Source organism: Lutra lutra, chromosome 14 (genome assembly GCF_902655055.1).
Source record: "Lutra lutra chromosome 14, mLutLut1.2, whole genome shotgun sequence".
Taxonomy (NCBI): Eukaryota; Metazoa; Chordata; class Mammalia; order Carnivora; family Mustelidae; genus Lutra; species Lutra lutra.
The window spans coordinates 69,555,451-69,569,432 of NC_062291.1; positions in this window are offsets into that span (position 1 = coordinate 69,555,451).

Here is a 13,982-nt window from a genome sequence, read left to right on the forward strand (position 1 = left end):
TGGAGGCAGGGGGAGCAGGGGACAATTTTTATTTGTTCTATGAGGCTGAAGGCTCTGGGGTCTCAGGAAGTCACATCCCCTTTTTGGGACCTCCACAATCTATTCTTGCTCCAACAGAGTGAATCCAAAGCAGGGGCAAGGACAAAGCTCTCATCTTCTGAATCAAACCGGTTCTCTAGCCCCATACTTCCCACCTCCCACCCCACACACTTAAAAAAAATTTTTTTTAATTTATTTATTTGACAGAGATCACAAGCAGGCAGAAAGGCAGGCAGAGAGAGAGAGAGGAGGAAGCAGGGTTCCCGTGGAGCAGAGAGCCCGATGTGGGGCTCGATCCCAGGACCCTGGGATCATGACCTGAGCCGAAGGCAGAGGCTTTAACCCACTGAGCCAGCCAGGCGCCCCCACCCCACACACATTAAAAACAAAAACTTTATCTTCTTTTACTTACCTTTGTTTAAGTGAAATCTCTTTAAGATTCTTTACCCTGTGAGCACCATGAGGCCTGGGACCGTGTCTGTTTTTTGTTTTGTTGTTTGTTTTGTCATTCTTCTCCAGTGAGTGTTGAATGACTGACTGACCACGCAGCCGGCATACTGAGCACTTACTGAATGCCGGGCTCGGTGCTCAGTGGTTTCTATTCCTTACGGCAGAGGAGCCTTATCACCTTCAGAGAGAAACTGTTGTCCCTGTTTTCCAAAGAAAGTGACGGAGCCTCAAAGAGGTCTTTACCCACTCACGGCCATGCAGCTCTCAGTGACAGCAGCCGGGCCCCAGCAGACCTGTCCTCTCAGGCCCACAGCATCACCGTACCTCCCCGTCAGTAAGCCCTCCACCTGCTGGTGGGCCGTTTCCTGTCACACCCCACACTGCCCCCCAGTGACTTCTCCCACAGACTCTATTTCTGTCTTCACCATGGTTCTCTCTGACGAGGTTCTCCTCGCAGAGGAGGAGTGGATGTTCGAGAGAAGCTGTGCTCTGCAGGGTCTACTTTGCCCCACCCTAGTGATGAACCTGGTGGCTAGGGAAGAATCTAGAATAATTTCGCCAGAACTTTGTCTAGACATGTATGCAGGACCCCATATACCAGCTCATTAGCACAGCGGAGCAGCTCTAAGCTGTTAGCACCCCGTCAGCTGTACGTGGGGTGGTGGTTGAAGGTGCAGTTTCTTTGGCCTTTGCCCCCGGAGATTTGGAATCAGCAGGTCTGTGCCAGGGCCCAGCAGGGAGCTCAGCTGGCCTCAAGTTCAGGCCTGTTGAAACCTTTGACCTGAACCTGAGGTCCGAATCTGGGAGATGTCCTTCCTGAGGCATCTATGCCAAGGAAAGCACCACATTTTTTTTGGTCTTATTTTTATGCAAAATGGGAAATGAAGCTGACATCTGTACTAAGGTCAAGTGCCTGCAGCCTCTGGTTGAGGGAGCTGGGGGTCCCTGAAATGGGCAGAACTTTACATGAAAAGGCTTCCAAGCTGGAGGGCTGGGGCAACAGAGACAATAAACCAGAGTCGTCCCCACCCTGACCCACCATGGTGGGTGCCACCTCCCCCGTTTTACTTGAGGGCCTTAAGTGAATCCCCATCTTGAGGGGAGAGTGGGTTTAAACTTACCAGCTTGACTCCTAAGCCTTCTTAATAGAAGGGACCCGGAAGTTCCCAGCCAAGGGCCCATGCCTGCTGATGGTTTGGGGTGGGATTTGGAGCATAATCACAGCCCTGGTGTTACAGTGCGTGCAGCTGGAGGACCTTATAGTCCCCCACCACCCTCCTACCTCCCATGTATACCAGAGGTTCTGGGGGACCAGGACCCAGGATGAGCGGGACCAGTGTAGTGGTGGTCCCTTGTTCAGCCAGTGTGAGTCTGGCCACCAAGAAAACCCCCCATGGCTCGTGTCTGGCAGCCAGAACCCAGCTCTGAGCCTGCCTGACCTCTGAATCCATGGGTAGGAGGCCCTCAGGACCTCATTCTGACAGCTTCCTGTCCAGAAGGCTGGCCATCTCCTGCTGCCCTCATTCAAGCACCCATCGTCCATACTTGCCCCACCTCCTCCAAAAACCTCTTTTCTCACTAAGCCCTCCAGAAACTTCAGCCTCAGTTGCAGCACCTGAACTTCATTTCACCCACTGATGATTTCCTCTGAGATGTCTCATCCTTGAAACCCGTTTGATGGAGACCACATCTTCTCACCTACTTCTTCCCTCAGGTTTAGGAAGAGGGACCACTGAACCCCTGTCCTCAGCACTGTTGAGCAGCAATCACGCCTCCTACTCAGGACACAAATGCACTCAGCCTTTCGCTCAGCCTTCCTCTCCGTTCTGTGGCCTGTCGCCATCCACAATGGCTTTGACCTTCTTCCCAGTGTCCACCCTCAGCGGTCCTCCCACCCCAACTCCGGCCTCATCCCAACACATGAGATCTGTGTTGAAGCATGAATTTTGAAAAGTTGGAAACATGATGCTCACAGTACAGAAGCATGTGTTAGAGATTTATTTGTCTCATTAGTGATGGAAACAGCAGGACGACCAGACTTCTATAGATCAATCAAATCATAACCTTTGGGGTATCTTTCTAGCCCATGGAGTCATTCCCAACCTCCAGTCCTCTATTTCTTTGTAAGCTAACATCTAATTTTAGGAAGTCTGGGCTCTAATCAGTAGAAAATAGTGGGTGACCTTCCCTTAGAGATCAGATGACCCTCAGGGGGCCTGTGGGCTAGCACTCTACTATGGCTTTGAAAGAGCATCCAGCGGGTTTGTTGCCTTATTTCCAAGTATCAGACACGTTTTCTAAACCCCCGAAGCTTCTCTGCATACCCACTCCTGTCCTCAGAAGCATGACCTCAAGGACGGTAGCTCACAGACTCTCAGGGGAACCAGGGGAAGAGTAGCATGAAGTTGCTGTAGTCAAGCCTGGTTGCATCCATGTTGGGGAGGTGGGAAGGGAGAGGAAAGTGGGAGTCAGGACTCGCACAGAGGGAATGAATGGAAAGATTTGGGGGATGATGGGCTTTACTCAACAAGCATATGGTAAGGACCTGGTATACGAAAACATAAGGTAGGTGCTATGAAGAACTGTTTCAAATTGAAGCTTAGGTTAGAACAAGCCCCGAGTCTCCAGGTTAGTAACTGGTGAAGCCGAGTTAATCCATGCGGGGGTCTCCTGAGCCACAGCCGTGTGGGAGGTAGAGGTGACTTCCTCCGGGCATGTGCGTGTGCTCATGTATGTGTCCCGGGTGGGCGGCAGAGGTGACTTCCTTTAGCAGCAGGTGCAGAGCCCAGGCCTGGTGCGGACTTCCACGACTAAACAAAGCCAACTGCAGGATTCCACACGGCCCTCTGCAGGGCCCTCATTCCTGTCCCTCTTCAACACCAGCCGCCTAAGACCTCTGGGAATGATTTCAGAGGGTGGGGGCCACGGAGATGACTGCAGCTGGCACTGCCTTTGACAGATTTGTCCTCCAACTTCAGTGCTGTTCCCAGGCAGGATGGGTGTCTGCCATCGTGTGCACGCAGTGGCAGGAGAAGGAGGAGGCAACCGGGGGCTCTGGGGTCTGTAATTGGATCGGAGGCTGTGATGGTGACAGCTGTGGCGGCAGAGGCCTGAGGAGGGGGCTCAGGCAGATGGAGAAAGGCTGGGCCCGGGGTTTGTGCTCATTCATCATCCTGGAGGCAGCTCTCTTGGGGCGCTGGGACCCTCACTCCAGCATTGAATCCCCAGCCCTTGGTGCCACCAACACTGCATGTCCAGGCATGTTGTCTCATATGGGGAGGGTCCCAGGGGAGCTCTGTCCATCCAGAGAGGCAGTATTGGTAGACTCTAGAAAAAAGGAGGGTTTGTGAATCCCAGTCCTGCCATTCGTCGGTTGTGTGGTCACGGGCAAGCTGGCTGACTCCTGTCTCTGCTTCCTCTCTGGGAGAATGAGAATACCTCACGACACTCTGAGAAAGGGGAGTGTGTACTCACGTTAGAAAGGACTCAGTAGCCAGCTGCCCTACCCTCTGGTGTGTTCGAAACGGCATCTATTACCATGTAACAAATGACACGCAAACTCAGTAAACTGAAATCACCACCATTTTATTCTGTCTCCTGATTTGCTGGGTCAGGAATCCGGGCAGCCCTCGGCTAGGTGACTCTGCTCCACAGAGTAGCAATGGCAGCCGCCTAAGTGAGAAGAGAGGGGCTGACCTACAGGGTACACGGTGGCATCACTCCTGTGTCTGGCATCATGTTAGGGGAAACCGGGCCATGAATGGACATCACTTCCACATTATTCAGTTTGTCAAGCGAGTCAGAAGCCCAGCTCAGTTCCAAGGTGAGGGGCAGTGGCCCGCACCTCTGTATGGGAGGAATGGTCACAGTTTTGCTGATCTTTAATCTACCATAGACACCCTCAAATAGGATCTTAAGAAGTATTGCTTTGTTTAGAACTTTTCTAGTGACATCTTGGGGGAATGGAATGGGTCCAGGGCTGGCCACCAGAAACTTGGGTTTGAGTCTAACCCACTACCATCCTTTGAGCCCCTGTTACTCTCAAGGCCTTAGGTCTGACGTCAGGAACCCAAAGACAGAAGAGATTTTTCCTAGGTTTTAGACTTCAGCCTGACCTGTTCCTCATGCAAGTGACGTCAGGCTGGTCCCCTCCCTTCCCAGAATCCCACTTTCCTGGTCAGTGGAGTGAGAAGAAGGTTGCACTGGGTGCTCCAGAACCTTTCAGGGATCAGCCCACTGAGGGGCTAACTGACACTGCCGGAGAAACTGAGACCTGCCCAGCTTCATGCTGGTTTCCAGAGGTGTCTGTGTGCCTCTCACCTCTAGCAAAGCCACAGAAAAATAGTTACAGAGCTCAACAGGGAGGAGGTGGCGGGTCTGTTTACAAATGGATTCATAAAAATGGATTCCCAAAGTGTAAGAACAGGAATGGGTATACAAAAACAGGGATTCCTGAACGCTTCTCAGAAAAGCTGAGGCCTGACGTGCACCCACCTCTCTGTGAGCTCCCATGTGTGGGGGACTTGAGATTTGCTCCTGGCTGAGCCAGACTGTGCAGCTTTCTACTCAATGATTCTAGATCAGTCTCCTTACCTAGAGAGGTCCCCAGAGTGGGTAAGCAGCCCGGACGGAGGTGGTTTCCAAAAGGCCAACAGAAACCAGGGGCCCAGCCTCTGCCCCAGACCCTTCAGGACTCTCCTGGAGCCCTTGATGCTCTGTGGCTACCCAGGGCCTAGGCATCCATGGGCAGGGCCATCCTTGGGAAAGAGTCAGGCAGCAGGGCTCTGGCCATCAGTGGAGGCAGTCAGGGAGGGTGGGCAAGGAGGGTTCTGGCCCAGGGCCAGGGCTGTAGGATTTACAATCATCCTGGGGTCCTGGAGCAGCTTTTGTATTTTGAGGCCATGAGTAATTGAGCCAACTGTGCAGTATCTCACAGCTGGCCCTGCCTCTTCCCACTCACACACACATATGTTTACACCTGTCACACACACATACACACACACACACACACCTGTACACACATCATCTGGAGCAACAGAAGTACCTTGTATGGAAGGCTTGTGCTAAGCGCGCACCAGGCGCTTTTTCTACACCATCTCATGGAATCCTGACAATTCTTTAAGCCGGGCCTCGTTATCCCCAGTTCTCAGCTGAGGGAACTGACTGAGGAGGTGAGGTAAGACAACTTGCCCAGGATCCAGAGCAGATAAGCAGCAAAGAAAGGGGTTGAACCCTGTCTGCTCGCCACCAGCTCAGGCCCTTCCCACGCTCAGTCCAACATAGCTAGACCTTGTCTGAAATCATCTTTTTCTGGTATCTAGTGGGAAATTGGACTTAAAAATGACTCTACATCATAAAAGAAAAGATCAATAGGGGCACCTGGGTGGCTCAGTCGTTAAGCGTCTATCTTTGGCTTGGGTCATGATCTTGGGGTCCTTGGATTGAGCCCCTCACCGGGCTCCCCGTTCTGCAGGGCAGCCTGCTTCTCCCTCTCTCACTCCCCCTGCTTGTGTTCCCTCTCATGCTGTGTCTCTCTCTGTCAAATAAATAAATAACATCTTTTAAAAAAAGATTCATAAATTCAATTGCATTAAAAATAATAAGAAAAACTTGCATGGCCAAAAAATACACCAGAGGGGTGCCTGGGTGGCTCAGTGGGTTAAGCCTCTGCCTTCGGCTCAGGTCATGATCCCAGGGTCCTGGGATCGAGCCCCACATCGGGCTCTCTGCTCCACGGGGAGCCTGCTTCCTCTTCTCTCTCTCTCTGCCTGCCTCCCTGCCTACTTGTGATCTCTGTCTGTCAAATAAATAAATAAAATCTTTAAAAAAAAATACACCAGAGACAAAGCCAAAGAAAATGACAAGCCAGGGGAAACATTGCTATTGATATTAATATATTGAATATATTCATATCTATTAGTATGTCTAATATATTAAATATATCTAATATATCTAATATACGATATTAGACATCCGTAATGTGTAAAATTTCCTAGTCATTTATATGAAAAACACCAAAATTAATTTTGTTTTATTTTTTATTGTTATTTATTTATTTATTTTTAAAGGATTTTTATTTATTTGACAGAGAGAGATCACAAGTTGGCAGAGAGGCAGGCAGAGAGAGAGGAAGGGAAGCAGGCTCCCTGCTGAGCAGAGAGCCCGACTCGGGGCTCGATCCTAGTACCCTGGGATCATGACCTGAGCCGAAGGCAGAGGCTTAACCCACTGAGCCACCCAGGCACCCCTTTTGTTGTTTTTTTTTAAAGATCTATTTATTTGAGAGAGAGGGCATGAGCAGGAGGGGCAGAGGGAGAGGGAGAGCAGACTCCCTACTGAGCGTGGAGCCCGATCTGGGGCTTGATCTCACAATCCTGAGTGAGATCATGACCTGAGCAGAAATCGAGAGTTGGATGCTTAACCCACTTAGCCAGCCGGGTGCCCCATGTGGTTGTACTATTTTATATTTACACCAACAGTGTATGAGAGCTGACAACATTAGATATAATCAGTCTTTTAAGTTTTAGCCATTCTTGTGAGTGTGTAATGTTACCTCATTGTGGCTCTGCTATGTATGTCCCTTGTAACACATGGTGTTGAATATATTTTCCTTACTTATTGGCTATCAGCATATCTTCTTTCATGTTCAGATCCTTTGTCCCGGGCACCTGGGTGGCTCAGTGGGTTAAGCCTCTGCCTTCGGCTCGGGTCATGATCCCGGGGTCCTGGGTTCGAGCCCCGCATTGGGCTCTCTGCTCAGCAGGGAGCCTGCTTCCCCCTCTTTCTCTTCCTGCTTCTCTGCCTACTTGGGATCTCTCCTTCTCTGTCAAATAAATAAATAAAATCTTCAAAAAATTAAAGCAAACCAAAAAAACAAATCTTTTGTTCATTAAAAAAAATCGAGTAATTTTCTTTCTTATTAGTGAGTTGTCAGAGTTTTCAATACATTCTGGATGTGAGTCTTTTTTTTTTTATTTTTTTTTTTTAAAGATTTTATTTATTTATTTGACAGAGAGAGAGAGATCACAAGCAGGCAGAGAGGCAGGCAGAGAGAGGGGAGGAAGCAGGCTCCCCGCAGAGCAGAGAGCCCGATGCGGGGCTCGATCCCAGGACCCTGAGATATGACCTGAGCCGAAGGCAGCGGCTTAACCACTGAGCCACCCAGGCGCCCCTCTGGATGTGAGTCTTATGTTAGATTTCTATATTGTGAATATTTTCTTCCATTCTGTGTCTTGCTTTTTATTTTCTTAATGGTTTATTTTATTTATGTATTTATGTATTTCTATTTTAAGTAGGCTCTGCACTCAATATGGGGCTTGAATTCACAACTCCAAGATCAAGAGTCACATGCTCCATTGACTGGGCCGGCTAGTTGCTCCTCATAATGGTTTCTTCTGAAGCAAAGCTAAAGTTTTAATTTTAATGAAGTCTAATTTACCAATTTTTAAAATCTGTACAGATTTTTCCGGTGTTTTCCTTTCTTTCTTTTTTTTTTTTTTCTAAGTGGGGGAGGAGCAGAGGGAAAGGGAGAGAGACTCTTAAGCAGACTCCACACCCAGCATGGACCCCCTCAATCTCACAACCCTGAGGTCATGACCTGAGCTGAAATCAAGAGATGGCCCCTTAGCTGCCTGAGGTACCCAGGGGTCTCTCTGTGTTTTCCATCTGAAGTTTTACAGTCAGCAGTTACATTTAGGTATGTAACTCATTTTGAGTTAATTTTTGTGTAGGGTATGAAGTGAAAGTCAAGTTTTTTTCATACAGCTGTCCTATTGATCCAACACCATTTGTTAAAAATACTGTTTTTTCCCTGCTTTGAACTATCCTGACACCACTGAAATCAATCGACCGTAGATGTACAGGCCTATTTCTCACCATATTCTCATCCACTGATCTATGTATCTACCTTTAGACCGATACCCCATCTCATGATTATCATCACTAAACAGTAGCTCTTAAAATCTATACTGTTGGTCTTCCAAATTTGTTCCTTTGTCAAAATTGTTTTTGTCTATTCTGAGTCTTTTTAATTTCCACATACAATCTACAATCAGAATATCAATTTCTACAAAAAAAGATCTGAATGTTTATCAGGATGAGATTCTCCCTCTCTCTCATTCCACATATCCAACCAACTACCAGGACTTGGATTCGGCTTTTCTTTCCTGAATTTTATGAACTACGCCCCCACCTCTGCCATTGTGCCGTTTTCCCAGTGGAAGCCGCCATTAACTCTCATTTGCACAAGTGCAGTAGGCACCACAATGGTTTCCCTACAAAATTCTTTTTAGTTACCAGGGGAAGAGAGACTGGCAGGTGGCATCTTCATCAAGTGATCAAAATGAAGATCACTGTGAAGGGGACAAATGGGACCCATGCACCCCATGATAAGACACAATGAGAAGAATGCCACCTGAACATGTCATTTAAAAATCTACGTCAAACAATCCTACTATTTTAATTTACTGTGTACTAAATTTTCCTCCGTATGCATTGATTTCATTAGCTGTCTCTCTTAGGGTTATTTTTTTTTTCATGTGCTTAAAAATGTTGGTTTTCACTCATTTTGAGTAGTCTGTAGAGATGTCCATTGTGCTTTTGTGCAAACATGAAATTTTAAACAGTTTTATCTATTATTCTTAGGTGCTTGGAGGAGCAGTAGTGCCTTAGAAGTGTTGTCTTTACAGAGCAGTCATTTAAAATCCAATATTCTGGGGGTAGCTGGCTGGCTCAGTCAGTGGAGCATGTGACTCCAGGTCTTGGGGTTGTGAGTTCAAGCCCTAGTTTGGGGGTAGAGGTTACTTTTTTTAAAAAAAGGAAAGAGGGGCGCCTGGGTGGCTCAGTGGGTTAAGCCGCTGCCTTCGGCTCAGGTCATGATCTCAGGGTCCTGGGATCAAGTCCCGCATCGGGTTCTCTGCTCAGCAGAAATCCTGCTTCCCTCTCTCTCTCTGCCTGCCTCTCCATCTACTTGTGATCTCTCTCTGTCAAATAAATAAATAAAATCTTAAAAAAAAAAAAATAACAAACACACTCTTCTCACTCCTACCCTTCAGGAGATTCCAAGGCTTCTGGGAGCTCTGTGCCAGGAGCCTGAGACACAAAGATTAAGTATTATTTCTCACTACATCATAACTAGTTTTCTACTGCTGCTGTAACAAATTGCCACAGACTCAATGGCTTACAATAACACAAATTTATTAAAAAAAAAAAAAAAAAAAAGGAAAGAGGGAGGAAGGAAGGAAGGAAGGAAGGAAAGAAAGAAAGGAAAAAGGAAGGAAGGAAGGAAACCCAACATTCTGTGTCTAAATTCTGGTGTAGTAGAAAGAGCCAGGCTCTTAGGAGGCCAGAGCCCCAGTTTTGAATCCTGGCTCTGCTGTATAATCTTGTTCAGGTTTCTGAATTTTTCTGAGACCCAGTTCTCTTGTTTAAAAAAACGAGCGTAATAACCCCTTCCTTGCAGAGCTTTTGTGAGGATTAAATAAAATGCCCGTCAGGGCTTCCCAAATGTTGTTGGCTTTGTAACTGAACCTGTGATTGACTCTCCCAGGCAGAGTGAATGAAGCAGAGAAAGCTGATACTCTGCCAACAGGTGTGAAGGAGGCTGCCGGACTTTTCAGACAAAAGGACTCCAGAGACATGTGACTGTTCACATTAAGTAGGAGTGGTCCCTTAATCCACTTTCCGCCTGTGTGTTCGTGGAGGGGGCGAGTGGAGGACCCAGAGGCCAGAGCACGTGTGTTGTTCTGGAGCCAGAAAGCGACACAACCAGGGACAGGAATCAAGCTGCCCAGCTGGCCCATTGCTGCGGCTCTGGTAACGTGCAGAAGGTGACCTCTGTCTTTCTCAGGCTGGGGCTGTGGGGGCCAGAGAGTCAAGGACTCCGTGGTTGGGATCCAAGCAGCCGGTAGTAGCAATGGAGGAAGGCGCATCGGAGGCTTAGGTCAGAGAAGTAGGAAGCTTGAGTTCCTTTTAAGCAAACAACGCCCCTGGTTGGTCGATGCCACAGGTGGGTCCCAAGGGAGGCGGGAGGCCATCCCCCTCCAGCATTTCTTTGGAACATTTCTGAGTCTTAATGGCATTTTCTTTTTTTTTTTTTAAAGATTTTATTTATTTATTTGACAGAGAGAAATCACAAGTAAGCAGAGAGGCAGGCAGAGAGAGAGGAGGAAGCAGGCTCCCCGCTGAGCAGAAAGCCCGATGTGGGGCTCGAACCCAGGACCTGGGATCATGACCTGAGCCGAAGGCAGCGGCTTAACCCACTGAGCCACCCAGGCGCCCCATTGATGGCACTTTCTGAAGCCCTTCCGAACCCAGGGCCCCGACTGTGGTTTTCATCTCCACTTGGCAGTCATTCCAGGCTGCTGTCTGCGGGCCCCTCTGCCCTGGAGTTGCTCACCGGTTCCCCTCCAGCTCTGGCCACCGTGACCCCCAAATCCTGGCCAGCTCCACACGGATTTTCACTCGAATTACTGACTCTCCCTTTTTGTTCAGGGTCTCCCTCGTGGCCAGTCACCCTTCCCAAGGACACCAGAGGGGGACGTGAAGGGAAGAGAGAAAGAACCGGAAAAGGTAGGTGACTACACTAAGGCACTCGAACATTTGGAAATTCATTTAATTCCCTGAAACCTTATAAAGCAAATAGGGCATAATATTTATTTTTACTTCATTTTTAATTTATTTATGAGGCTGGGGGGCTGCTGATAAACCCAGGTCACTGTTACTTTAATCACAAAATTTTTGAAATTATAGAAAAAATATTGTTTAGTTACATTAAAAGAAATGGTTGAAATCTGTTAACCTATTAGTTATTTTTAATTTAATATAATTTTTTAGGTGGGGGAGGGGGAGAAGGAGAAAGGAGAAGGCTCCACACCCAGCAGGAGCCCGACACGGGGCTCCATCTCACAACTCTGAACAGGCCCTGAGAAATCAAGAGTTGGATGCTTAACCCTCTGAGCCACCCAGGCGCCCCTGTTGCTTTATTAGTTAAAATCAGCCTAAATATTTTCATTCTGGTTTTTTTTTTTCTTTCACTTACTATTATTGTAAATGATAACAAAACCACTACCGTTTATCAAATACATGCTCATGGAGGGCACTGGGCTAAGCATTTTACCTATTCTGTCTCACTTGAGTGAGAACAGAACAAAACCAATACAAGAGATGTTAATTGCCCCATTTTCCAGGTGAGACTAAAAGGAATTTAACTTATCACTTAATGTTGTCACATATTTTCCTAAGTTCCCATATACTGTTTACGCTTGTTTTTAATTGCTACATGCAATCATCATAATAATAATGATAACAAAGGGAGGCATTACTCATTCATTTATTGAACAAATATTTAATGGGCAACCTCTTATGTTGTCAGGTGTTGTGCTAGATCCAGACAATGGTGAGTAAGACTTTGCCTCCACAGAGCAACTCACAGCCTTCTAAGCATTGTCGTCAGCAAGAGGCAACCACAAGGCAGGTGGAGATGGGGGAGGTCCCGGATGTTGAGGGAGCACAGAACAGGGAGCCTCGCCCACCCCTCCCCCAACGCTGGCACTGTCAGAAGAACAGCTGCCAATTAAGGCCGAGGACCACCACAGGAAAACTAGGATAAGCTGAATGGCCACCATTTTATCATCTGCAAAACCAGTGATGGTCACCAAACATGCACCACTCGTGGCCCCTTGATGGAACTTGAGAATTCAGGGGCTCCAGGGGTTCAGATACTTTGGGATTTAGAACCACAAACCATGTTCATCCCACGGTAACTTTTTCAAAAGCCTGTTTGCCATTCCCTAGGCCAAAGGGGCCTGAAACAGCAAATGCTCCATTCAGTGTTCATGTCTCTGCTGTCCTTGTGGTAATGATGGTGGTGCTGACGAGGATGATGGTGCTGATAAGACCAGATAAGCCTAATGTTAGAGCATAGAAAAAGAAAGAAAATTCCATAACTCTTTTTATGAAGTAAGTATAACATTGATACCTAAATACAATAAATTAAAAAAACCCAGAGTTACCTGGCTGGCTCAGTCAGTAGAGCATATGATTCTTGATCTCAGAGTTCAAGCCCCATGTTGGGGGTAGAGATTACTTAAACAAAACAAAACTAAAAACAAAAAAAGAAAATGTATAGATCATTCTTTTTTTTTTTTTTTCCTTTTAGGGTTGGGGTTATTTTTTTTGGTTTATTTAAGTAATTTCTACACCAAATGCGGGGCTCAAACTCACGACCCTGAGATCAAGAGTTGTGTACTCTCTGATTAAGCCAACCAGGTGCCCCTAGGCCATTCTTACTTACAAATATTTATGCAAAAAAATCCAAGTATTAGCAAATAAACTCTAGGAGGACATTAAAAGCAATATACCATAATCAAGTGGGAGTTATTCCAGGAACACAGGAATGATCTGATATTATTTATTAATGTAATTCACCATAGTAATAAATTTATGGGGGCGCCTGGTTTGTTCAGTCAGTTAAGCGGCTGTTTTCCCTCAGGTCATGATCTCAGGGTCCTGGGAACAAGCCCCATACAGGGTTCCCTGCTCAACAGGGAGCCTGCTTCTCCCTCTGCCGCTCCCCCTGCTTATGCTCTCTTATTCTCTGTCAAATAAATGAAATATTAAAATAATAATAATAAATTTATGAAAAAATTATATATATCTATAGATATTACAAACTTTTGGGCTAAAGAAATATCCATTCATGTTCAAAACATTAAATTAAAACAAGAATTAATGAATTCATTTTAATATAATAAATGTATATATTTAGAATATATACTTCACTCCTTATGTAAAGGATAAGCACATGAGGTCAGGAACAAGGCTAGGATGCCCAGCATGTCCACTGCTATTTAACATAATATCGGAGATATTAACCAAAGCAACCGGACAAGAGAAAACTATTAGAGGCATAAAATTTAAAATTAAGGGGCATCTGGTTGTCTCAACGGGTTAAGCCTCTGCCTTCAGCTCAGGTCATAATCTCAGGATCCTGGGATCGGGCCCGCATCCCGCTCTCTGTTCAGTGAAGATCCTACTTACCACCCCCCACCCCGCCTCCTGCCTCTCTGCCTACTTGTGATCTCTCTCTGTCAGATAAATAAATAAAATCTTTTTTAAAAATATAAAATTAAGAAATAAAACTATACTGGGGCACCTGGGTGGCTCAATCAGTTAAGCATGCGACTCTTGATTTCAGCTCAGGTCATGATCTCAGGGTTGTGAGATCGAGCCTGCAATGGGCCCTGTGTTGGGTTTGGAGCCTCCTTGAGATTCTTCATCTCCTCTCCCTCCTTTGCCCTTCTGCAAACCCCCAGCTCACAGGTGCGCTCTCTCCCTCCACAAAAAAAACCAAAACCAAAAACAAAAAAACTGCATTTTTCAACTATATATATATATATATATATCCAACTATATATATCATATCTACGAATAGAGATAGTTTGACGGATTGATTTAGAGGGGGAGGGGCAGAGGGAGAGCTAGAAAGAGAATCT